This window comes from Dermacentor andersoni, chromosome 8, assembly GCF_023375885.2.
Source record: "Dermacentor andersoni chromosome 8, qqDerAnde1_hic_scaffold, whole genome shotgun sequence".
Taxonomy (NCBI): domain Eukaryota; kingdom Metazoa; phylum Arthropoda; class Arachnida; order Ixodida; family Ixodidae; genus Dermacentor; species Dermacentor andersoni.
This window is the reverse complement of record NC_092821.1, coordinates 74,869,159-74,893,331: the sequence shown is the minus strand read 5'-3', so window position 1 is coordinate 74,893,331 and position 24,173 is coordinate 74,869,159. Positions and strand designations below refer to the sequence as shown.

Here is a 24,173-nt window from a genome sequence, read left to right as displayed (position 1 = left end):
TAGCATGCATACGACAACGTGTAAATAAGCAGCAGTTCACAAGTCTGCCAATAGTTTCGTTATTCCCAGAAAGGAACGTGTGCGTAATTGTTTGACGCGTGGAAAAATTTAGCAGCGCCGCCGGCCAACCATCGCGTTCCGCCATCATCAACCATCACGTTCGCGATACAAATGCCCACAAATTTTTAGTTATTTCAGCTGTACGCCATTTTACGATCGCTTTCGCAATCGCGGCTACGGAAAGAATACTCAAACGACAGACGAAACTCAAGCGACACGGTTATAGCATCAGTGAGGGCGGGCACGTGACACAATATTAGCAGTCAACAAAGATCGACAAACCTTCCCCATTACTAATACTAAACAATACGACCACGTGCGAACAAACTATAGTCTTCAGTCCCTCCCCTCCCCTAGAAATTTTTTCGCGCTGTCCATGCACCGCCTCCCAAAACAACCCTCGGCGCCTGAAATCAGTCTGGACTTTGTCTGAATGTCTTTTTCACGCTCGGAAAGACATTTCAGCGCGAACATTGCAAACTCAGGCTGGATTTCGCAGCAACGCCCATGCACCGGGAGTCACGTAACTCAAGGAACGCAAGGTTTCAAGGACGTTTTGATGGCGAGCGGGCTCGTCGCGGCATCTCGCAGAGGCCGCGCAACGCATGGATTTCAATTCCGAAACTTTATGGGTATAAAGCTCTCATAAACTTTTGATGCCAAAGGTGCATTGACATTTCCAAAGTCGTGCTTTAAGTTTGCAATTTCGGAACTTTGAGGATTTAATGTTGTCATAAACATTTGACACCAAATGTGCATTAATTTTATACAGTCGTACATCGGGCCATACAACGAGGCAAGCCAAATCAACACACTATCAGCCAAATTGACAAAGCACGCCGCGAGGTCCGATGAGACGAAGCGTTGTGGTGGTTAATTTGTGCCATCATACAACACAAAAGAATATCAACATTTTTTTTTTCACCTGCGCCAAACCATCCATGTCAAGACACAGAAGCCAGCAAAGGTAACTACGTTGTTATTTATTTTTCTACTTTGGCTTTTATTTGCGAGGACCACATTCAGCCTCTCCAATTTTCTTCTCGCTACCGACTGGGTGCCAGAGCTAGCCAGAGCGCATGCGTTTTTCTCATGTTGGATTGCAACGCGTTCGCTTGAGCGCAACTCCTCCGGAAAGTCTCGTCTCGCCGGTGTAGGATACCTAGCAGTATGCGTATGGTTGGTTTTCTGTGGGCCAAGCGTCTCATGTTTTCTTTGACATTCCTTCGGTAGCCAAATTAGGTGCCCGAAGTAGGCATTCGATTGTGGACAACATGCTTTCCTTTTGCGTTTTTTTTTTTTTCATTTTGGTGCTCCGGCTCCACACAAGAAAAAAAAAAAGACATTGTTGCGGCGCAGCGAATTGCTGCATGGTGAAAGTTAGATTTCGTTACTTCTTTTGCGGAAAGTAAAGCGCCACGGGACGTTTCAGTTGACGGATAGTCTTATTATATTATTGCGATAGCAATTGTATGGACACTCTAGGCGCATTCCTGCCGTCACCGTCGCCCTGATGTTCCGTATAAAGCCCAAGCTAGCATGGTAGTGACATCAAGCAGTGGCGTAGCCAGATATTTCGTTAGGGAAGGCGGAGGGAGGGGGGGGGGAGTCACGTTGCAGCTTGGCCTCGTCCTTATAATATTGGTCGAGGGATCAAATACATGAATAATAACTGCATTCAAATTGCCAGAAATGCTGCAAAGGAATTTTTTAATGCTAGGCACTGTCAAGACAAGTAAAGATATGTATTTTTTCATAAAAGATTGTACTCATATGTCCCAAAAATTGTGCCCGAAATAACTAATGTCAATGCTTCCATGCCTTTTGTCTATTTAAAAAGTAAAGAAACTATCACACGAACTTTGGAACTATGTCAGTTCGCAACCAGAAAAGCAGTGCATGCGGCTGATATGAAAAATGTAAAGAAATGAACAAGTTGAGGACAAGTGTTTTAATGAAACTTTTTGAAGCAGCAGCCCAAGGAGAACCGTGTTTACATTCTTGTACATATGCAACGGCCAGTGAAAAATCTCAATGACGCTGTCATTTCTTCCAATGTATTACGCAGGAGCAGCTGTCACGGGTCGTATGTATTGTGACTAATTGCACCGAAATTATAGTCGCAACAGAGACCACGTATAAAAAGCAGGAGTTCTGCAAAATGTACGAGGGCGAGTCAAATGAAAGCGAGCCAATGCGAATATATGACAAACGGAGTATTTTTTTTAAAGTAGTCTCCATGATCATTTAGGCGTTTGTCCCATTGACTAACGAGCCACGTGATTCCCGTCTGATAAAACTTCTTGGGCTTCTGCTTCAAAAAATTTGCAACTGACTCTTTCACGTCATCGTCCCACACAAATCTGGTTCCTTTGAGGTGTTTTTTCGGTTGCCCCAAAATGTGGAAGTCGCAAGGCGACAGGTCTGAACTGCATGGCGGATGTTTCAGCGTTTCCCACTTGAAGTTTGCCAGTTTTGTGTTAACCACATCAGCGACGTAGGGACGGGCATTGTCGTGGAGCAAGATGACTCCATTACTCAATTTTCCACGTCGTTTGTTCTTGATTGCGCAACGCAGCCGTTCCGGCGTTTCACAATACCGGAAACGATTGATAGCCTCTCAAGATTTAGCAAATTCTATCAGTAATGGCCCCTGACGATCGAAAAAAAAGTCAGCAACACCTTTCCGGTGGAAATTACGGCCTTTGCTTTCTTTGGGCGCGGTGAATTCGAATGTTTCCGCTGTAAGCTTTGCCGTCGTTTGTCAGACTCGTAGTAGTGGCACCATGGTTCGTCACCGATCACAATTGCAGACAAGAAGTCGTCACCGGATTAGATGAGTCAAGGCGGCGCCGAACTTTTCCGTCTTCTGGCGGTGGTTCAAAATATTGGGCATCCATTGGACACACAGGAGCCGATAACCGTGATGTTAATGAATCATGGTGTGAACCGAACCGTGACTGATGTTCAAACACTCTGCCAGTTCATCGATGCTTATCCTCCGTTCGTGTCTAATCAGCTCATCAACTTTACAGTAGTGTTGGGGGTGATTGCACGGTGGCTTTGGCCCGGTCTTGGATTGCCTTTGCAACTTTCACCTCCTTCTTTGAACAGTTTGCTCCAACACTTCACCGTGGCCAATGAAATACAATGTTCAACGTACACTACATCCATACGGCGACTAATTACTTTTATGGAAACAACTTCAGCGGTCAAAAACCTCACCACACCACGCTGTTCAACTTTTGGAGCGTCCATTATGTCCCGCAACCATGTTCAACACAGTGTATGAGAGCAATAAAAAGAACATTTATCCCCACACCTGCGTGCCAGTTTTGTAAATGAGAGACGCCTCTGTGCCACGCGCATGCCTCGCAGATAATGAACCGAACCATTATCGCGCGGGGTCGGTTGGCTCACTTTCATTTCACTCGCCCTCGTACATTAGAAATGCGAAGATACAATGGAATATACAGCTTGATACAGCTTGATAAAGGGCAAAAGAGTGTCACTGCAAACAAAGTTCAGTGCACGTGTACACAAAACGTCGCAATAAGATATTTAATTATACGTATAAGTCTCCAACAAATATACGTATCTAAGAAAAACTCAATGTATATAATGCGTCAAAGGCAAATAAACATGTTGCGCAACCACAGATTCACAGATCACATCCCCCCTCTGTCCTGATGTATCGCGCGCGACACAAGGCGGCGCGCTTTGTCCTCGCTTTTCTCCCTTGCGCACACAAGACTGAGCCACCATCGTCGGCTCACCCATGCCGCCCCTCCCCTACGCTTTCACTGGCACATACATCATGCGACGCGCGGTCCCGATGTTAGCGCTATTAGGGTTTGCAGCCGTAGTAGTAGGGATGAACTTGATTCTTCGTCGGAACTTAGGCGAGCAAGGTTTATTTGCAGGATTTACATTTGAAACAAGATACATCGACAGTCTAGCGTGACTCCCATATGGAGCCCGCAAGACTAACATACAGCAAACAGCTTACGAGTACACAGCTCACGAGTACATTTCTAGCATGACAACGAGCACTCAGCTCCCTACGACGAGCACGCACTAGCAGCCGGCAATCGCTGCTTATATCCTCTCCGCTCGACGTCACAGTTCGACGTCATTGAAGATGACCCGCCCTTTCAGAGGAGGCGGGCTCACATACACGTGTTGCACAGTTTTCAGTGCCGCACAGGTTTCAGTGCCGCACACACACACACAGGTGTAAAGGTCCGGAGCCGACGTCAGAGGGGCTTCGTAGAACTCTGCTCCGTCCCGGGTGGCGCGGCCGTGTACCACATTCCTGAGCTGACCCCGCGCCACGTGGCTGCCGGTCAGCCGCAGTTCTCTAAAGTGCGCCCCGTCTGGTTGGATTGAAACACGTGCAGCGGGCTGAAATAGCTGGCACGTTGCCACCCCCTACGGCCATTCCTAACAGCGCCCTTGGACTTTATACGGAACATAAGGGCGACGGCGATGGCAGGAATGCGCCTGGAGTGTCCATATAATTGCTATCGCCATAATATAATAAGAGTACCCGGCAACTGAAGCGTCCCGTGGCCCATTACTTTCCGCAAAATAAGTAACAAAATCGAACTTTCACCATGCGACTATTCGCTGTGGCGCAACAATGTCTTTATTTTTTTTCTTTTGTGAGGCGCAAAGGAAAGAAACGCAAAGGAAAGCATGTTGGCCACAATCTAATGTATACTTTGGGCACCTACCGAAGGAATATCGAAGAAAACGTGAGACGCTTGGTCCACAGAGAACATACGCATACTGTTCGGTAACCTACACCGGCGAGACAAGACTTTCCCGAGAGGTTGCGCTGAAGCGAACGGGTTGCAATCCATCGAGTATCCACAGTGATGGCGGCGAGCGACCATTGTTGCTTTTTCTCGTCCGCTAGCCAGAAGGCGTCCAAAACTCCGCCAGGCGAAAATCCACTCGGCCAGACAAAAACGAACGCGCACCGAAGTGCGTCGCGTGGTGGTTTGGGCCACACAAGAAAAACGCAAGCTGGCCCTGGCAGCCCGCGGGTAGCGAGAACAAGGAAATTGAAGAGGCTCAATGTGTCCTCGGGAATAAAAGTCAAAGTAGAAAAATAAATAAGAACATAATTACCTTTTCTGGCTTTAGTGTCTTGACATAGGTGCTTTGGCGCAGGTGAAAAAAAAAATGTTGATATTCTTTTTCTGTGACGTGACGGCACAAATGAACCACCACAACGCTTCGTCTCATCGGACCTCACTGCGTACTTTGTAAACTTGTCTGATAGTGTGTCGATTTGGCTTGTCTCGTTGTATGGTCCGATGTACGAGTTTAGAAAAGTTAATGCACCTTTGGTGTCAAATGTTTACAGCAACATTAAACCCAAGAAGTTCCGGAATCGAAGGTCTTAAACACGACTCCGGAAATGTCAATGCACCTTTAGCATCAAAAATTTATGAGAGCTTTATACCCATAACATTTCGCAATTGAAATCCATGCCCTCCGTAGATTCCGCGGCTTCGGCGAGATGCCGCGACGAGCCCGCTCGTCATCAAAACGCCCTTCAAACATTGTGCTCGGATGGGGCTTCTTGCGTTATGTGACTGCAGGTGCATGGGCGTTGCCACGAAATGCAGCCCGAGTTCGGAATGTAAGCGCTGAGATGTCTTTTCGAGCGTGAAAAGGACATTCTAGACAAAATCCAGAATGATTTCCGGCGCCGGGGTTGTTTTGCTCGGCGGTGCATGGCATGAAAAAATTTTGGGGGAGTAGAGGGGAGGAGATAGACGCAACTTTTGCAAGGTTTTGACAGCGTAGCTAGGGGGGGGGGGGGAGGATTTGAGGCCCTGGCTACGCTCCTGGTTCCAAGGATGACGGAGCACTACCACATTTATCCACCACATTTGAGTGCGTCGGAGCAATGTTGTTTTTGGCCCCAGAGATCCTCTGAGCTTTGTCCGCTCGACCTTTAAAGATCGACCTTTAAAGATCGAGTTTATGCAACAGAGTCCACTGACGTTAATTCCATGAACAGGATAATCGCTACCTCGGCGAGCATCGGCCCAGAAGTAACACGCAGAGTTATCGAGCCAACGCGATAGCGGTTTATGTTTTCCGTTGCTACGGAAGGAAAGCATGTAGAACATTTTTAAAGCGCTGATATCTTGATGGGTTGTCGTGTTTCCATAAAAAGTGATATTTGTGCATGAAGACGCCGACTTTAAGATAGCAGAACAACATATTTGTTAACACGGCTAAATCTGTTTTTGTTGTTGACGATTTCAATAAATATTACAATACTTAAAAATAGGCGCTCACTTTATTTGCATCACCCCGACAAGGACAATACCGGTTCGTCAAGTCGCTGCTGCACATGCGCTTTGCCCTCCGGCTTCTCCGCTGCCGCCACCATTACAGGATGCATGGTTGCGTGTTTCAACAGCGGTTCCGGGATCTCCGATTTTCTGTTTTGCCAGCCCAGAGTGAAAGGGGAACACGTCAGGTTCGCCTATGCCTCCACCCCGTTTTCAGATTGAACGCTGCACGCAACAGCCGCATCACATCAGGGAGGAGCGTTGCGCCGATACTCACTGTCCTGCGTGCCTAATCATGAGAACGGAAATTAAAATTTGCGGCCGGATGTCTTGAAGCACGGGCGTGCTAGAAGAATTCTGCCACGTGGAACCGTGTAGAATCACGACTTCCTCTAACTGCTCAATACAAACATGCCCGCTAACTGCAGTCGCTAAAGGGTTAATTATTGAATTTTAGTTAATTGACCGGCAGACAACGATAACTATCTTCTCGCTTTGCGTTCCCCTGGCCACATAACTTATTTGCATCTGCGAACTTCACGTACCTCACAGCGCCTAATTTTAAGAAAACTGTAAAACCTAATTGTGATCACACTGCATATAGTGTCACGTTGTAGTGACGAGGAACACAGTAGCAAAAGCTGTGAATCACAAAACTAACACTTTAACGGGCGAACCCGTGCAGACAGGAACAAGTGATGCTCAAAGCACGACGATAGCAGCAAACACAGTCGGCAATCGTCGAAATCTGATCAGCGGCTCAAGCGCGTTGGCTTTTGTACATAACTAGTTGAATGTACCAGTATAATAGACGATGCCCGCGTGTCATCCGGGAAGTACTACGCAATTCGCGTCGCGCATACAGTCAGATTACACAAGGTTCGGTGTCAACAGACAACGCATAGAACCATCGATAACATGCGAAAAGATTCCGATACATGCAGGCGCGTCCTGCGCCGAGCGATAAGGTTTAACATTTTCTAGCCGGTGAAAACGCTCATCGGAGAAAGACAAACAGGTACGAGTGTCAATAGGCTATGTACGAAAGAGCTAATTTCCGCGCTTAATGATTAACTTAAGGATCACAAATATACGTTTAATTCTGTCCTCTTCTTTTCTGTCTCTTTTTTTTTTTTACTTTGCTGGAGTAGATGGCTTGAACGAAGCCCAGCCGTATTGTTACATTTAGTTTTTCTGAAATAATGAATGTGATTTCTAAGCAAAAAAAGAAATACTTATTCGTAATTATGTTTTGACAACTCGTTCGTCAAAAGTCATATGCTGCGGTACAAGATGATCAGAATTTAACAGACGAGCAATAACATTTTTCATTGCCTCCTGTTATAATCATTTATTATTTTTATCGCTGCAGAATATCGAAAGATACGCTGACACCTTTTTTATATTCTAACACAGGCTCAAGCCGCGGACGAAATTCTGGATAAGGAGACCCAAGTTTTGCAAGGTTTTGACAGCGAAGTGCCGCATATGACAGAGTTGGTGTGAACAATAAAAAATGTCTCCAAACGTTCTTGGTGCGTGTTTCGTTATGCGTTGCACATTTTTAGCATTCATTGTGTCACAGATTTATCCCTTGTTATTGAATGCACAAAGCGTGAACCGTGAATATAATGTAGAACAAGGAAGCAGACTAGACCGAGGTTCACAGGAAGATGGAGATATTAAGTGTTCAAACAGTGGTCGAACAACCGATGCCTGAGGCTGTAGCCGATGTTTGGATAAGGGGATTATCAAATGGATTTGACGAAGCCATGTCCCCTTGTCGGAACGTCAGCGCCAGCCAGAGAGAAAGAGGGAGCCAAGCTTTATTCAGCTCGTACTGCGGATGGTCTGCTGAGCACAGAGTCCGTCCGTCCAGGGCCACTCAGCGTACCTCTTTCCATAGCTGCTAATTACAGTAGATTTAGCTTGCCCTCAAAGTTCATGTTCGAGGAATACCGGGTTACCGGAGAGGTGTACGATAGCACCATGCTAGTAGCGACATATCGTGACGCAGAATTTAACTAGAGGACACACATAGATAATACTGCATTTATATTATCTCATTGGAATTATATAACTTGTTGAAATGGGCTGACCTACTCACTGGAGAAAGCCTGCCGGTTGTACGAATGGACTTTTCCGCCTCTTGTGTATTCACCACAAGTGTTCATATGGCGCTGCACTGAAGCTACTAACTTAGGCCGGTAATACTTTGGACGAACTCTGACAAATGTACGGCTCATACCCAGGTGCCCAGATACTGCCTCATCGTAAGATACCTGCAAAATTTCTTGTCGCATAGTTGAAGGCACGACGAGTAACCACTGTGCCCTGTTATGCCAGAAGTTTCTCTTGAAGAGGACACCTCCTCAAAGACAGAACGATTACAGCCACCTGGTAAAAAGTACGCAATACACGGGCGGCTGGTTTGTGTTCCGCTATTTGGGACGCATCAACAAGCCCAAGGAACGGGAATTCTTCTGACACAGTTGCGCCTACGTCACAAGCAGTCGGCAACGCTGTGCCTTCTCCCTGATCTGTATACAGCTGTAATGTCATATTTCCTGCAGCCTGAGGCTCCATCTTGCCATTTGTGCGGAAGGGTCCATGATGTTCACCAGCCAGCAAGGCGAACCATGGTCGCTGACTGCTTTGAATGGTCTGCCGCAGAGGTGGGATCGAAATTTACTTATTGCCCACATCATTGCCAGATACTTTTTTTCTGTTGCTGAGTAGCTTGGTTCTGTCTTTTAGAGCACACTGTTGGCGTAAGCTGTTCATTTCTTTTTCCCGTCTTGCCGCTGGACTAGAATGGCACCGAGGCCGATACTAGTGTAGTGGCATCGGTGTACACTTGCATTTCGGCTGCCTTATCAAAATGGGCAATAAGTGAGGAAACTTGCAGGCGTTCCTTTAAGTCATCAAATGCGTTCGGTTGTTCGCTTGTCCACATGAACGGCACACCTTCTGAGTTTTGTCAGAGGTTCGGCTATCTTCAAAAAGTTTTAAACGAACCATCGATAGCACGTTACATAAGCCCAAAACACGTCGCACTGACTTTATGTCCGTTGGTGTCGAGAACACCGCCACACCTGCTGTCCTTTCAGGATCTGGACGAATACCTTCATCGCTGATGACGACATAGCCGAGGAAGTGAAGTTCTTCGAAGCTGTACAGAGACTTTTCCGGATTAGCTGTCAGGTCAGCTGGTCAGACAGCCTCTAAAGCTAATCGCAGTAGCTTTAGGTATTGGTCAAATGTCGCGGAGAATACGACCACATCATCTAAATATATTAAGTACGACTGTCATTTTAATCTCGAGGGTACAGTGAGGGCTCGAATGTGATTGGCGCGGAACGGAGGCCGAATAGAAATGCCCTCAGTTCATTGAGGCCAACCGTAGTTATGAACGCTGTCTTCACACGGTCTCGCTCATCCACTTCAATTCACTAATATCCACTTTTGAAAACCAGGGACGAGAAAGCCTTTGCACATCGTAGCCGATCAAAAGTGTCTTTATGCTCGGAAGGGGGTATACACCCCGTTTAGTAACCCTGTTCAATTTCCCATAGTCCACAAAGAACCGAAGTATGTTGTGTTTCTTTTGAACGAGCACTACGCGAGACATCCATGCATGTTAAAAGTTTAAATCACATCATCTGCAAGTATTTCCTATGTCTCTTTCTTTCTTTTGGTGGCACTCCATACGTATGCTGGCCTAACGGTGTCGTGGCGTCATCGGTTATAATTCTATCCTTTGCAATAGACGTGCACCGCAGCTTTGAGCAATCGGAGAGCAGTCAGAAAAATCGCTTATGAAGTCGTATACCCGTTGGTTTTGAATGACCGGAACTCTAGATTCGACTGTAATCGCTGCGTGGACGTCGTGGGTCTCTGGCACAGCAGCTGGCGCTGTCGTTAGGCTGCATAACTCGGCCGGTGCACAGGACTTGTAAAAGAATAGACAATAGGCTGTTCATTGTGGGATGCGTTGGAATTAATTTCTGAAATTTATAAGTTGGGCAGCTGCTGCGCGCCAATGGCGAAGGTGAACAAGAGCCTGTGCCGCGCAAATGCTTTTGTTCAAGAAAAACCCTGTTATGCCATCCGCTGCCTTTCGCGTTCGTACAATGTCGCATTCTTCAGAAGAGCAATTAACCTGCAGTGTGGCGGAACACTTACGTTATCGCCGACGATGCGCAATGCAGTAAGACGTCGCTCTTCCGATTTCTCAACAGTTGCAGCCTGTTTCGTTGAGAACGATACACTGGACCTGCGTAAGTTAATGATGACGCCGTTCGCTTGCAGAAGATACATATTTAGCATAAGTTCTGAACATTCTGTCACTACAGTAAAGGCAGACTTAAATAAAACCTCTTATTTGAACCCTTTCAGAACATCTTCCAAGAGGCCTAATAAGGTGCCGGCAGATAGGCAGCAGTCGTTGCGACTGGTGCACCACTCGGTACCACGGGTTGTCGGTACCATGATGCCACCGAGCTCCTGATCTCAGTGTCTATGGTGCCTCGTAACCCAGTCTTCTGAAAGCTAAAAGCAGCAGCCGTACTAAAAGCAGCAACCGCATCCTATAGTGAGACAGAACAGGCGATTAATTTCCTCTAAATCTTGCTGCGAAGCCGCTAAAATTGTCGCCAGAACTTTTGAGTAAACCTAAAATAACATAGGCGCTTTGGAACACTCTAGCTAACGTGGCGTAGATCATCTACTGCAGCGTTTCATGTTTTTCTAGGGTCAGTGCGGGTGAGGAATAAACAGTGAATTTACCAGAACATGCGCATGGGGGCTTTTATTGTACCAATATACTTACCCAAACAACACATGATGACAGCTGAAATTCTGAGTTAACCTTCAGATTGCGAGGTTACAACTGCAGCCGGATCCAAAAGGACGCGACACTCATATTTTTGTCACATGTAAAACAACTTGGTTATTACCCCCCCCCCCTCCTCATCCCTCCAAATTTTCTAGTTCTCGACGGTTGTAAGTTAGAACTAAATTATGCGACACACACTTGGTTTCATGTTCCTGAAACAGCCATGACCAGTTACGTGATTCAAAAGAACTTCAGTTTGGCCTAGTTGGTGTTTACTGCATATCATATTGACCGCAAATAAAGACGGGGACAGCGGAAGAGAACACAAAAACGACAGTGTCGTGTATGTGTTCTCTTCCGCTGTCCCCGTCATTACTTGCGGTAAATATGATATGCAGTTACCTGACATATGAACAGATCGAATACTACGCTTCTACCCCTTGATCTGCTTGAAATCTCCGTGCGGTATTGGTTTCTCCAATAGCCATGAAAAACGGAAGCAGTGTATTCAGACTCCTGTGAACGACCCCAGCCGTACCAATACCTATGGCTTCCTACAGTTGATCTGTCTTATTACGCCCTTCGCTGTATTCTAAATTTCACTGTTAAATCTATTGCAACAGGTTTTGCTAAACTTATTTGCTGCTGCTTGAAAATGTTCGCCAAACGAACGTACTTAGCGAAAGCGCCGAACCCGCGGTGTTAAGACGAGTTGAAATCAGTTTTGCAAGAAAAACAAAATAAAAAAGATGCATTTCGCGAGCACAATGTGAATGTTGTGAAAGCCATTCCGCTGTGAAGTACAATGCGAAGGTCACTGATGTGAAGGCAATTGTTGCTTCATCATGGTCATAAAGCCCACGTGTCGAAAAGCCAATTTCGGCCGTACACGTAGCATCTGTATAATAAAATGCGATCGGAAGGCCACTTTTGAATTAACTTTCTCAACTTGCAAGTAGCTAAAGTGTCGCCAATCGTTCTGTCACGTCGCTAAAAAAGGTAACCGGTCGCTGAATAGAAAAATGCGTCGCTAAGTAGACAAGAAGGTCGCCAAAGCTAGCGATAAAGTCGCTATAATGGCAACACTGCGGGAAACCTGCAGCCTTTCTCAGCGCCCAATGAAAGGAATAGTTTAGAATTAGCTTGACGTCTGCCATCCGATGCGCTCAGACGAGTGTGTCCGCAGTGTGATATGCATACAGCACGTCAGCAGGAACAATGTGCGTGCGCATGACGTTCATGCCAGCAGCGGAAGTCAACGGCAGCCAACGGAAGCCACCACAGTGTGCGTTTCTGGATTCCTCCTAGTTCTCCACGCGATGGCTGCGCATGCGCCATACAAGAGGACACGACGGCCTCGACGGTGCGAACGCGCCCGAACACGATGGTCGCGCATGACAGCTTGATGTCAAGCAATAATAATAATAATAATAATAATAATAATAATAATAATAATAATAATAATAATAATAATAAAGAGAGAGGATGCGAAAGCAGTACAACATAGCGTAGTTTCAACGGGTGTTTCAACGCAAGGGCACGGCCAATGGTGCAATTTTTTTTGTCTTCTTTCTTCTTTGATTTTTTTTTTTTTTTTTGCAAGCAGGCTACATCACGTATTGGAGCGCATGCCGTAGTGATAAACTGCAGCTTCTTTAAAGGGAATACGGAAACAACGTTTCCAGGGGGTCAGCCATAGTGAGATGCCAGCCATACGTAATGAGTTCATTGAACAGTCCACGTACAAATATTACAAGAACGTTTAGGATGCTACAAAAATGTGCTCAGAGGAACGCAGCGAGGCAAACTCGCAAAGCTCACTAAATAAGACAAGCATTAGACACTATATGAACAGTCTTCTCAACGCCTCTAACCGATACAAAGCGAGTTGGCAAGCGCTGCAAGAAAGCATCCCCCTTCAGCGTGATTAGCGCACTCAGAGGAGTAGCAGCATCTGGCACAGTGCGTACGGTGGCCCTTGCCATGTTGAGGCGACACCACACTGCTTCAGCAGCGCAAGCGGACCCAGACCATAGAGCTGGACGGTGAAGGCGTCGCGGGACCTCTTCTTATACTGGAGTCGCGTCTAGAATATCCTGCTTAGATTGACTGCATATGCTACCAAAGATAGCAGGACGATGAGCAAAGACAGCAGAGTGGCACGTAGATCCGATATTTGTGCGGCGAAGCCGCACTCCGTTCTTGCAGGCGGCATCCCTAGCATATCACCGATCGACCGTTGGCGCTTTTCGAGCGCATTTGCAACGCTTGTGAACCGCTTTTCCGCTTTTCCTGATCCGTGAACCTTGTGAACCGCTTTTCCTGATTAAACAGAGCGCATCAAAACAGCTGACTAAATAGCATAGTCAAGAATAAAAATGAAAAACGCTCTTTTGTTATTGTTTCTCAGCGCGCGGCGTTAGATATGGCGCGAATATTATGGATTGTTTCTTGGACATGGCCTTTGTGTATAAAGTGCGCTCGCAGGTGATTCACATTCGCGCGATCCGAAAAACTTTTCAGATTATTACTTTCACACAAACTGAGCATTTCTAGATACGCCGGCCAGACGCAACATTCATTCATCTAGACGGCAACATTAGATCTCACTCCGACCAGTGTCCAGGAATGTGTTGATAATGTTACTTTATTGAGTACGAAATTGCTACAAAGAAGTTCAGAGTGAAAGCTACATAAAAAGGACAGTATAAGCTTGAAAATAAAGTGCGGTTCATTTAAAACTGGATAAACGTTGGCATTGCAAGTAAGCACTCTATGGTAAGCAATCGAATGCCTTCACACGCGTTTTTTTTTCTTTAAAAACTCTCTGTCAGTCATGGTTTTATATACATAGAGATAAATAACAGATTCAGAGCTGTGCTGTGTTCTGTTCTATCGTGTGAACAGTGCAAGCGAAAAAGCTCTGATCTGCAAATCTCACATATTTTAGGCAATAACAACCTAAAGTAACTTCCAGGAAAAAATGTGTGTGAAGGCGTGTACTTATATAACATACGATGACGACACAAAAGTTAGCCAGATATTCTGATCTAGTGAGCTGTATCAAGTTAATGTTCTTAAGAAAACTGTCCTAAATATAATGAGGCTCATACCTGGTTATCTGCCAAAGGTCTCAACATCCAAGTCTTTCAGGTAAACATTACTGATGAATCAATGTCCCAATTTTTTTACTTAAACGTATCACAGCCACACTTGAAAGAAAATCATTGTAGTATGCGCCTTTTTTCTCGAGATTCTAACAGTAAAATTTTGTGGGAGTGTAGTGAATTGTACGAAGTTTTTCACTCAGAGGGAAAATATCGCTGCACTGCGTAATAAAGCAAAACTGGAAAAGCCCTTACCGTATGTGACATGACGACACACGTGAATTTCTTCCTTCCTGCTTCCCATAAGCAGTAGTAGATGAAATATCATTACTTTGTTGTAACCTGTGTTGTATCCAGAATCAACTACTGAAGCGGTGCATTATTAGGAAAGGAAAATGTCAGCTCGCTTTTTTTTTTTACATTTGCGCGAGAGCAGTATGATGCATTACACGCATAAAACCAATAATTCCAAATAAGCCTTTTGGATATTTCCAAGAGCTCACATTGTGTTCCCAAAATTCGGAAGACTTGCAGTAGCATTTCATCTTCAACTTGTGAAGTATTTAGCGCAGCCGACAAAAGCACCTTGCTGTGAGTCAAGCAGTTTCATCTGTACGACACTTGGTGTAAAGCCAATTTCACTGAAAATTGATTTTTTGTTAAGGTGCCCTTACCCGAAGACCCTTCAGTAACTTTACAAATGAAGAACAACAGTTATCCAGTAAGGTGTCACGAGGCATGATTAGATTATTATATTATACTCAAACACGCTCCAACGAACTAACAGTTGTTTCTCCGACTTTCTAGGAGTTCATTTGACTATATCCACAATGCAAAGATGTTAAGTACCTATACCACGTACGGCAAGTAAGTGAAGCGAATGCAGCCCCTACATCAAGCATCAGTGCCCATGTGAGTAACTGCTACTTTTGTCGTAAGACAAATGAGAGGAGCTTCAATTGAGCTTGAAATGGAAATATACTAAAACGGGTATAGTTTACACCAAATTAACACGTATGCTTTGTAGGTGTAGGGGAGAATCGCAGCATTTCATGTGTGTTGCAGAGCCGGACAAACCGTCACTGAGACGCTACAGAAATAGGAAATACAGGAGGTGGCCACATGGAGAAGTTGAACCAAATTAGCACACACAAGCTGTTTCAAAATCCAAGCAATATTTACTTTTAATATCCCCTACTGCAAATGCCGCTACTTCAAATTTTGAGCTGGATTACCCTACTTCTCGGGCATTACGTGGCCGACAAATCATTTAGCAAAACTACACAATTTAACGAAATTGATACCAGAACTACAATCTTCATTTTTAGGCATTTAGAAAAAAACGCACTAAAGGTGCAACTGAGGCATGACAGGTGCCAAAATATCAATTATAAGCTACTCACAAAGTAGAATCACATTGTAAGGTGTCGCTACGTACACTCGGCAGCTAACAGGCTGCACTGCGGTCTACCTGCATGTTGCAGTGAGCCTGCTGTTGCGTATACGAATGTCATGATGCAATAATCAGGCAATGAACACGCACTTTTGCTGCTACAATAGTGTATCAAGTGGAGGAAACATGCACAGAAACAACGCGCTTCTAAAACAGCTAAATGCTCAGTGAAGAAAATTCAAGTTCATGCCTAACCTATCTGAAGGAAACAAAGCTGAAGGAGGTAAGTATGAAAATACTGAATGGTTTCCACATGCGAATCTGTCCAAAAGTTGTAAAATAACGCTGACACACAGAATCAGCTTGACGTCCTCGTGTTCAAGATTGCGTCTCTTCTTGCTCAGAAAAAGCCGAAGCTTCTAAGCTGAATACGATCGCTCGACGTTAACAAATGTCATTTGATCATACTTGTAATTCCAAACGTTTAATGCATTCATGCTCTCTGAAGTCTTGAAATTATTGGTACCGCGGAGAACGTTCCTAAGCGGTTGTTTCCAATATTACCGCGGCAGCTGCAAAAACAAATGAGCGGAAGAACCAAAGACGGGAGCCGCTTGAGTTGGCAGTGTCCTTCGTGAACAGTGCCCGCTCTTGCCGAGCACACGCACAGCGAGCTTTCTGCCCGCAAGCAACCTACAGTTTGCATTGCACTTGTCTCAATGTATGGTGTGTTGAGGCACATGCGTCGACAGGCATGCGCAGCCTCCTAACGATAACGATACGCGAGCTGACTTGTGTCCAATCTGCTGGCTTGACCTCCACATTGACCCGTAATGAAGACAGCATAGTTCCCGCCACATGGTTGGAAAGTGTATTTGCTTATAAACGCATCGCCGGGGAATCACTAATCATAGTTATAACCTATGATCTACTTTTGCATCTATAGGGTCGTATTGCGGGCAAGTCTAGGCTATAATACGTGAGGACAGTGTTTTATGGAGTGGCTGCTGTAACATGATGTGCACTTTCAAGAACGAGGTGTACGCTGCAGTGAAGATAAATGTAGCTATGAGATGTCCATCAATTTTTGGCCAACAAGTCTAACTTGCATAACGCTGTCCTGCGCCACATTTAAAAGCTCGGTTGCTGTTGGCTGTGGAAAGAGTGTCATTGCACGGTCGCACTGCCACCTGTATAGCGCTTCCTGCAATAAAAAAACTTGTGATTACACAAAATGCACTCGAAGAATCGAGTCCCTTCAATATCCCAGATATATTCAATTGGAGCCAGATCTAGATTTCACTACCTGTTGCGGTTTCCAGACGCACTTACTCGTGCTGTGTAGCGAAGTGCCCACATGCATAATACAATTTAATCTTTATTTAGGCCGTGCTGTTTACCGTAATGCCACCTTTCGGTAGGCTAAATATTTCCTCGACAAGCAATCATTTTTAACTTCAATTTTTATTATCGTAACTATGTTCAATACGCTTAGAAAGCTTAAATGGTGTAAGAAGTACTCTAAATGCTTCATTTTCACATCTTTCAAAAGCTATATGTGCTGTATAGAAATTTATTAGGCAGTCTCATCGGGGCAAATGCCAGAAGTGTAGCACAAGTTGTGTTTTTAAACATTTATTTACATGATTTGTGTAATTACAAGAATGTGCGGTTGTGCTGTCATTTGATATGAGTGTATTTATACATTTATTCACAATCCATTGAGTATACGAAACACAGAAATAAGCGTTGTTTCGTGCAACACTCGGAGCACGTAACTCTGCGAAAGGTAGATATCTCATACGTCGTTAATGGCTTGCAACAAGCGCGGGAAATACAGTCAGTGTGTGACAGCAGCCATAAATTAATTACTGCACTGCAATATATCAATCACCAAGCACCTGCACGCGTTCAATCTGACATCAGTGTCTTTTTGTAGTCGATCGCTGCGTTGCGGTGCATCCTTGCCTTGTGATGGCCGTATAACGGGAACACTTCTTACTCTTCCTCGGAGAATAAGAAACGGACATAATTTCCGTTATCAAATCAACGTTCTGAGAGCCATTAACGCATCAAAATTGCTTGTAAGAGCTCTGTAACATTTTATTTCAAATGCAGCCGCGGCATAGCTACTGAAGTAATAGTAATTCTACACCGCAGCTTCAGATAAGATAAATCAAATCGCGCCTCTTCGTCACAAGTGGTTTGTCACAACTGCGGTGGCGAAATCTGCTTGGCTTTGTATAGTAACTCCACTTATGACGAAGGGGTGCGATCTTATAACGGCGCAGATGGAATGTGTGTTATAACGGCGCAGGTGGAACGGTAGATGTGAACATCAGCCGCCAAGGTTTGCGAGTGGTGGCGCTGGCTCACACTCCCAAGGTTACTTGTAGTCGTAACACATAAATACCCAAGAAAGTGGATGGCGAAACCGCGCCGCGGTATCTCAATTGGTTAGAGCATCGCACGCGTAATGCGAAGACGTGGGATCGTTCCCCACCTGCGGCAGTTATTTTTTCGTCCACTTTCATTGCCATTAATTTGTCATTTCTTTAATTCAGTTACTAAGTACAAATAATTTCCCCTATGTTTTCCTTGGTGTCTTTGTTTGTTGGCTTCTCATGATATGATTAATAAAGATCGGGCCCCTCGGTTAACGCCCTTCTTCTCGTTACCACCGAACCCTGTCACTTGGGCGCACTGGACATGTTGAAGGGACGTTTCGGCGACAAGAAGCGCTTGCGACAGGAGCACTTCTCAAGGCTTCGAAGGCTTATTCCAGTGCGTTCTTCAAACTAAGCGACCTAAGCTTCGGAAGTTCTATGACTGAGTGCTCATTACCACACGAGGAATCGAGGCACTTGGCGCTAGCCAGCCGTCGTTCTCTCCAATGTTCTCCGACTTGCTGCTCAGGGCACTGCCGCACGACATCGTCGCGCTGTATCACAGACCTTACGCTACACATGCTGTAAGTTCCATCGAAGTCAACATTCGGCACAGCGCAGAACTAGAGCGCCTGCTTAACATTTTTCTCCATTGAGCTCAAGAGCCTCGAAAAGAGTGACTGTGCGGAATACAATGGACATGACTATGCGGCTCACCCTAGAGACAACGAAAATGGTCGCTTTCGCAACGTAACATTAACATCATCGGTGCTTCACAGTCACTCTCCAAGAGCCTCTGAAAGCTGTGTCTTCTGCAAATCTACGCAGCCTTTCAAGGAGTCCTGCGTGAATGACGTACCGCTATCAGAGAGGAGAAAGAACTGCGGCAAGACCCACCTCACGATCACTGTCGACGGTAACGCGTTGTTTAGCATTGACTCAGTATGACGCCACAACGTATTGCCACCGTCGAGACGAGTTATGTATCAGGCGTGTACTGTAGCGGGACTCCTCTTTCGCGCTTTTCTAATAACCATGGAAGAAGGAAAAACTAAGGAGTAGACCTACCCACTCCGTGCGTTAGGAGAAAAGTGTGGAGGAAGTCACGTGGCATTTTTCGCTGTAGCGGCCATGTTGTCTGGGCATAATGGTGTGATCACGAGTGTGCCGCCCCGTGGGTCTCATACCGTGGCAAAGACATTGCGTGCGCAGGATTGCGCTAGTCTCCGTGTTTTGTTCCGCTGTGTTATCTAGACTGTGCTCTCCCGGCTGTTGTGGCCAGATGGGACTGGAAGAAGTCAAAATCGTGAAGCGTGCGCGCATTCAACGCGCACAACGTTTATAGATAACGTACTTTTCTTCAATTTCGCAACTCCTCCTCTCGAGCCGGGCGCGACTTGTTCCTAGGGACTGTGAGGGCGCTGCGGTCGAGCTTTGTGTCGAGTGAGAGGCGCTGCTCTGCTGACATGTGCACGCTGGTTGCGGGTGTTTGAGCTGCTTCTTGTGCTAGTAGCCGATTTTATTTTCTCATCGTGTGTGCCTCGACACTGTCCGCGCGCACGCGGCCGGCGGTCGAGGCCTTGTGTGTCCGGCCCGAGTTCATCGCTCACGGAGAAGCGAGTACCTGCGACGTGCGGGTCACCGAGTGTCGATATTGCGCGCGCACTTTGGTTTGTAGGCCCACTTTCTTTTTTCGTCTCCTGGGATAAACCTTATCCTGGTGCCATATTTCACGTCATATTATGCAACTTCACGACAACATGCCGACGTGCTTCATGTCTGTTTCCAGCAGCAGGTGCAGGAAAGCTCCTACAAACAACATATAATTCCCCCCGCCGTCAGATCCGCGTTGTTACTTTACAATTGTCAAAGAGCCATTTCCTGTGCGGGGAAATGTTTGGGGAAAATCACGCAACATATCTGATGCACAGTTTCGGGATGGCGACATAATCAAGTCACGTGCTACACATCGCATGCCATAAACGGCTAGGTCGTCGAAAGTGAGGGCGGTGCATGGGAATGCATAAAGTGCGCAGATCCTTGCTTATTTCAAGACGTTACAGTCTGCTTTTGCTCCCACCGAAAAAGAAATCGAAGGTCGTCAAGACAAAGGGAACGTGTGCATGAGCAAGCAGTAGAATCACGCTGTTGCCTGTCCGGAAAATATCCGAAGGAGCCGCCCCTTCATACGGACGTACGCCTTCAACTATATGGTGCCTAGGATATTATGCTTCAGCCTAAACAACAGCGAAAAGAAAGAAGAAGAAAGAAAGAAAGACGCAGCGAGATCCAATGAGACGAAGCGTTTTGGGGGTTCATTTGTACCGTCATGTCTCATAAAAAAAATATCTACATTTTTTTCACCTGCGCCAAAGCATCCATGTCTTGACACTAAAGCCAGCAAAGGTAACTACGTTCTTACTTATTTTTCCGGGTGTCTACCAAGATGACATTTATTTTCAAATTTCCTGAGTTTTCCAGATTTTCCCTGAGTGCCATTGCAAATTTCCCTGAGTGATACAGACTATGTTTTATGTCAAGACGGGCTGAAACCATAACGCCTGATGCTGTCACTCTCTAGTAAGCACATGAAAAAATAAAAAGCGACTTAATCCAATTGGAATACTAAGGAGTAGTGTTTATGTTATTCAAAAAGAGAATAGAAGGCAGGGGGTTAGTAAAATGCACAGCAAATAAAGTGTCTTCGAAAAAAATTGCAAATGGAGTCGGACATTCTCAAATACGAACGAAAAGGAGATGCATACAGCAGCAAATATTTTCGAATATGAGCTATTTCTATCAACTTATAGCAAGCTCAGTGATATGAGGCCCGAACTCTGTCAGAATTAAGATTCTCTCTCAACAGCTCGTAAGTCAACCTCAACTGTCCTGACACACTCTCAGCCCGCACACGACGCCTGAGTGTTGTGTTTCACTGCTTCAAAGAGTATTTTGGTTTGGATGAGGGACAGCTGCATCTCGGCATCAGCCAAAACTTTCTTAACGCGACAGCGTTAAGGAGCTCGTGTCGCAGAAAAGCCGGTGTCGTCGACGTCCGCGGCGTTGGCCGTGAGCGATAAATCCCGGCAGGCACTTCATGAATAAAAAACAACTTGCAAGATGCTGGATGGGAATCGAACCAGGGTCTCCGGAGTGTGAGACGGAGACGCTACCACTCAGCCACGAGTTCGATGATGCAAAGCGGTACAGAAGAGCCTCTAGAGAATGCGGTGTTGCCTTAGAAACGAGCTGTAGAAAGTTATACTGTGGTGAATATCGGTAATTATGAACATGTAACTTACAGAAGTCGCAGTTGCACGAGTAGCGAAGTGCGTTTCCGCACACGCAGAGCCATCTTGCGGCAAACACAGAAGACCCCCTCCTCTCAAAGTACGGCGCTGCCCCGACAGGTGGCGCGCCACGCGCGCATTGGGGCTGTGCGGGGACCGGTGCGAGGCGCGTCGTGGCCCGGACTCCCTCTCCCCTGACTTACGCTTCGCCTTGCTCCCTCACGGGCTGCAGAATCAAGCGTCCTCCTTTCTTTAGATCGCTGTCTGTCTATCTCTCTGCCCGTGCCGACGACGTTTGGCTGGCGTGCATCGTTTCCCCCTCCGAGACACCGAATTCTTTGGTTCGTTCCACTTGCTCAGGCGCACGTTTCGGTGCCGCGCCGAACGCTGCGTTGCTCGACGCTCACCGCGTCCGATTCGGGGCGCCTCGTAAGTGATCGCTGCGCCGTAGCCCATTGTCTTGCACCCCTTGGCGGGTCGACGGGAACGCTGTCGCGTTCCACTCTTGAAGGCGAAGCTCAAGCGTCCTCCAATTTTTTTTTTTTAGCTCAAGCTCCTTCAAAACGACGGCAGCAAGCTTCCTTTCCCGTTTATTCCTCAATGAGTAGGTCATATCTGTTCTTGTCCTCCTTCCGCCACTCGTTCGCGCCAAGGACCATTTGAAGCATCTTGGTCAGTTGCACAGTCCACGACCGATTTTTCGAACTCCCTAGGGGACGCGAAAACTTCCCAAAAATCGGCCAGCTGGAAAAAAATAAATGCGTGTCATTTACTGCCCTTAGAGGCTCAAACCGCCACAGGCACGTTCGAAAGCGCTCTGAAGGCCTGTCGGTACACATATTAGGCATATCAGTGCTCGTACTGTGACAGGAAATACCGGGTGCACGCGTGTATAATAAAGGTATACATACTGTGTTCCGTGGCAATAGCCCCTTCCCACGCTTGGTATGCTTCACTGCAATACTTTTGCGTATGCTTCACCAAGTAACATTTATGTACAGAGGCGAAGCTAACTTTCAGGAACCGGCATTATGCAACGCACCGTGTTTTCCAAGTTTATAAGCCAATCGCGAGGACCACAAAGGCGGAGTCCCTGCCATTGCTGACAGCAGCTAATTCTTTCAATAAAAAACTCGGCACCCAACGGCAAGAGGCTCCATAGCGAACGTCGAAGCAGCTAGGCCTAGCGTTGCCGCAGTGGTGGCAACACCTGCCAGCGGATCTGCGTGCGAGAGTGCCGGTTCGAGGTGGCGAAGTAATCAAAACGGCAGCGGTGGTGCCTTTGATTATTGCCGTTTCGGACCTGCGGTCACGGCAAAACGTCCGGAAAATCGGACGGCGAAGAGTTCTTGCGTCGGAAATTTCATACATTCTGACACGTTGACTCTATGGGGTACATGGCGGTGCCGCGATGCCGTCCAAGTTATCGGGAATCCGGATAGTCGGTCGTTGACTGTACCCTGGCCACTCCTCCCGCCGACGAAAGGGCGTCAAAGACGATTCATTACGAGTCCTGTCTGTTACTCGAGCCAGCATTACCGCGACTTTCGAAGCTTTCAATAAAATTGCCGCTAATTTTCCCTGATAGAGGCCCAAATTCCCTGAGTTTTCCCTGACTTTTTCCAGACTACTCAAAATCCCTGAGAATTCCCGGTTTTCCCGGTTGGTAGACACCCTGTTTTTCTACTTTGACTTTTATTCGCGAGGACACTTTGAGCCTCTTCAATTTTCTTGTTCTATAGCTACCCGCGGGCTGCCAGAACAAGCGCATGCGTTTTCCTCGTGTTGCACCGACCACCGCGCGACGCACTTCGGTGCGCGTTCGTTTTTCTCTGGCGGAGTGGATTTTCCCCTGGTAGAGTTTTGGACGCCTCCTGGCTAACAGATGAGAAAAAGAAACAATGGTCGCCCGCCGCCATCACTGTGGGGACACGCAACCTGTTCGCTTCAGCTCAACCTCTCCAGAAACTTGTCTCGCCGGTGTAGCATACAGAGCAGTATGCGTATGGTTCTCTGTGGAGCACGCGTCTCACGGTTCCTTCGATATTCCTTCGGTAGCCACACTAAATGCGCAAAGTAGGCATTCGATTGTAGCCAACGTGCTTTCCTTTGCGTTATTTCATTTCGGTGCCTCCCGCCCCACAAAAGAAAAAGAAAACATTGTTGCGGCGCAGCGAATTGTCGCATGGTGAAAGTTCGATTTTGTTGCTTCTTTTGCGGAAAGTAATGAGCCACAGGACGCTTCAGTAGCCAGACACTCTTATTATATTGATACATTCATATTGCGTGTTTCTTGTGGACGATGCACCCGGGCGCCCCGACGAAGACGACGAACGCTCTCTGGCTGTCGGCTGCAGCATTGAACACGTTTTATACATTATATATAGCTCCGCCTCACTGAAGTTTAGTTCATATGGTATGAGTCCCAGACTACCGAGACATTCATATTAATGAAATAGCAGATTCCTTAGCACGAGCTTCTTCAACAGGTCCTGTGATATCTGTGCTGCCTTCAAATGCGCACATCACTGCAGCCAGACATAGGCAATTTCCTGAGCAAAGACAAGAAAGCCCTGCAATTAAGGAATCAACAGATTTTTTTGCACCTAAATGATTCTTGAAACCGGCAATAATGTCCTAACCGGAAATTCGAAGTTTCATTTACTAGGCTGCTCCATTGCTGTATTTCAACCCTTTTTACTTGCACAGGTGTGGTCTGGGGGTATTACTTCTATGCTACCTCTGCAATGAGCCGGAATCCATAGATAATTTTTTTGTTATC

The 24,173-nt window shown here is 46.3% G+C and overlaps 1 non-coding gene across 1 annotated transcript; it reads left to right on the top strand.

Annotated features, from left to right (window-relative positions):
* Positions 1-18,152: 18,152 nt before the first annotated feature.
* Positions 18,153-18,225, top strand: TRNAT-CGU (transfer RNA threonine (anticodon CGU)). Its single transcript has one exon. It is a non-coding gene; the product is annotated as a tRNA-Thr (tRNA).
* Positions 18,226-24,173: the final 5,948 nt, after the last annotated feature.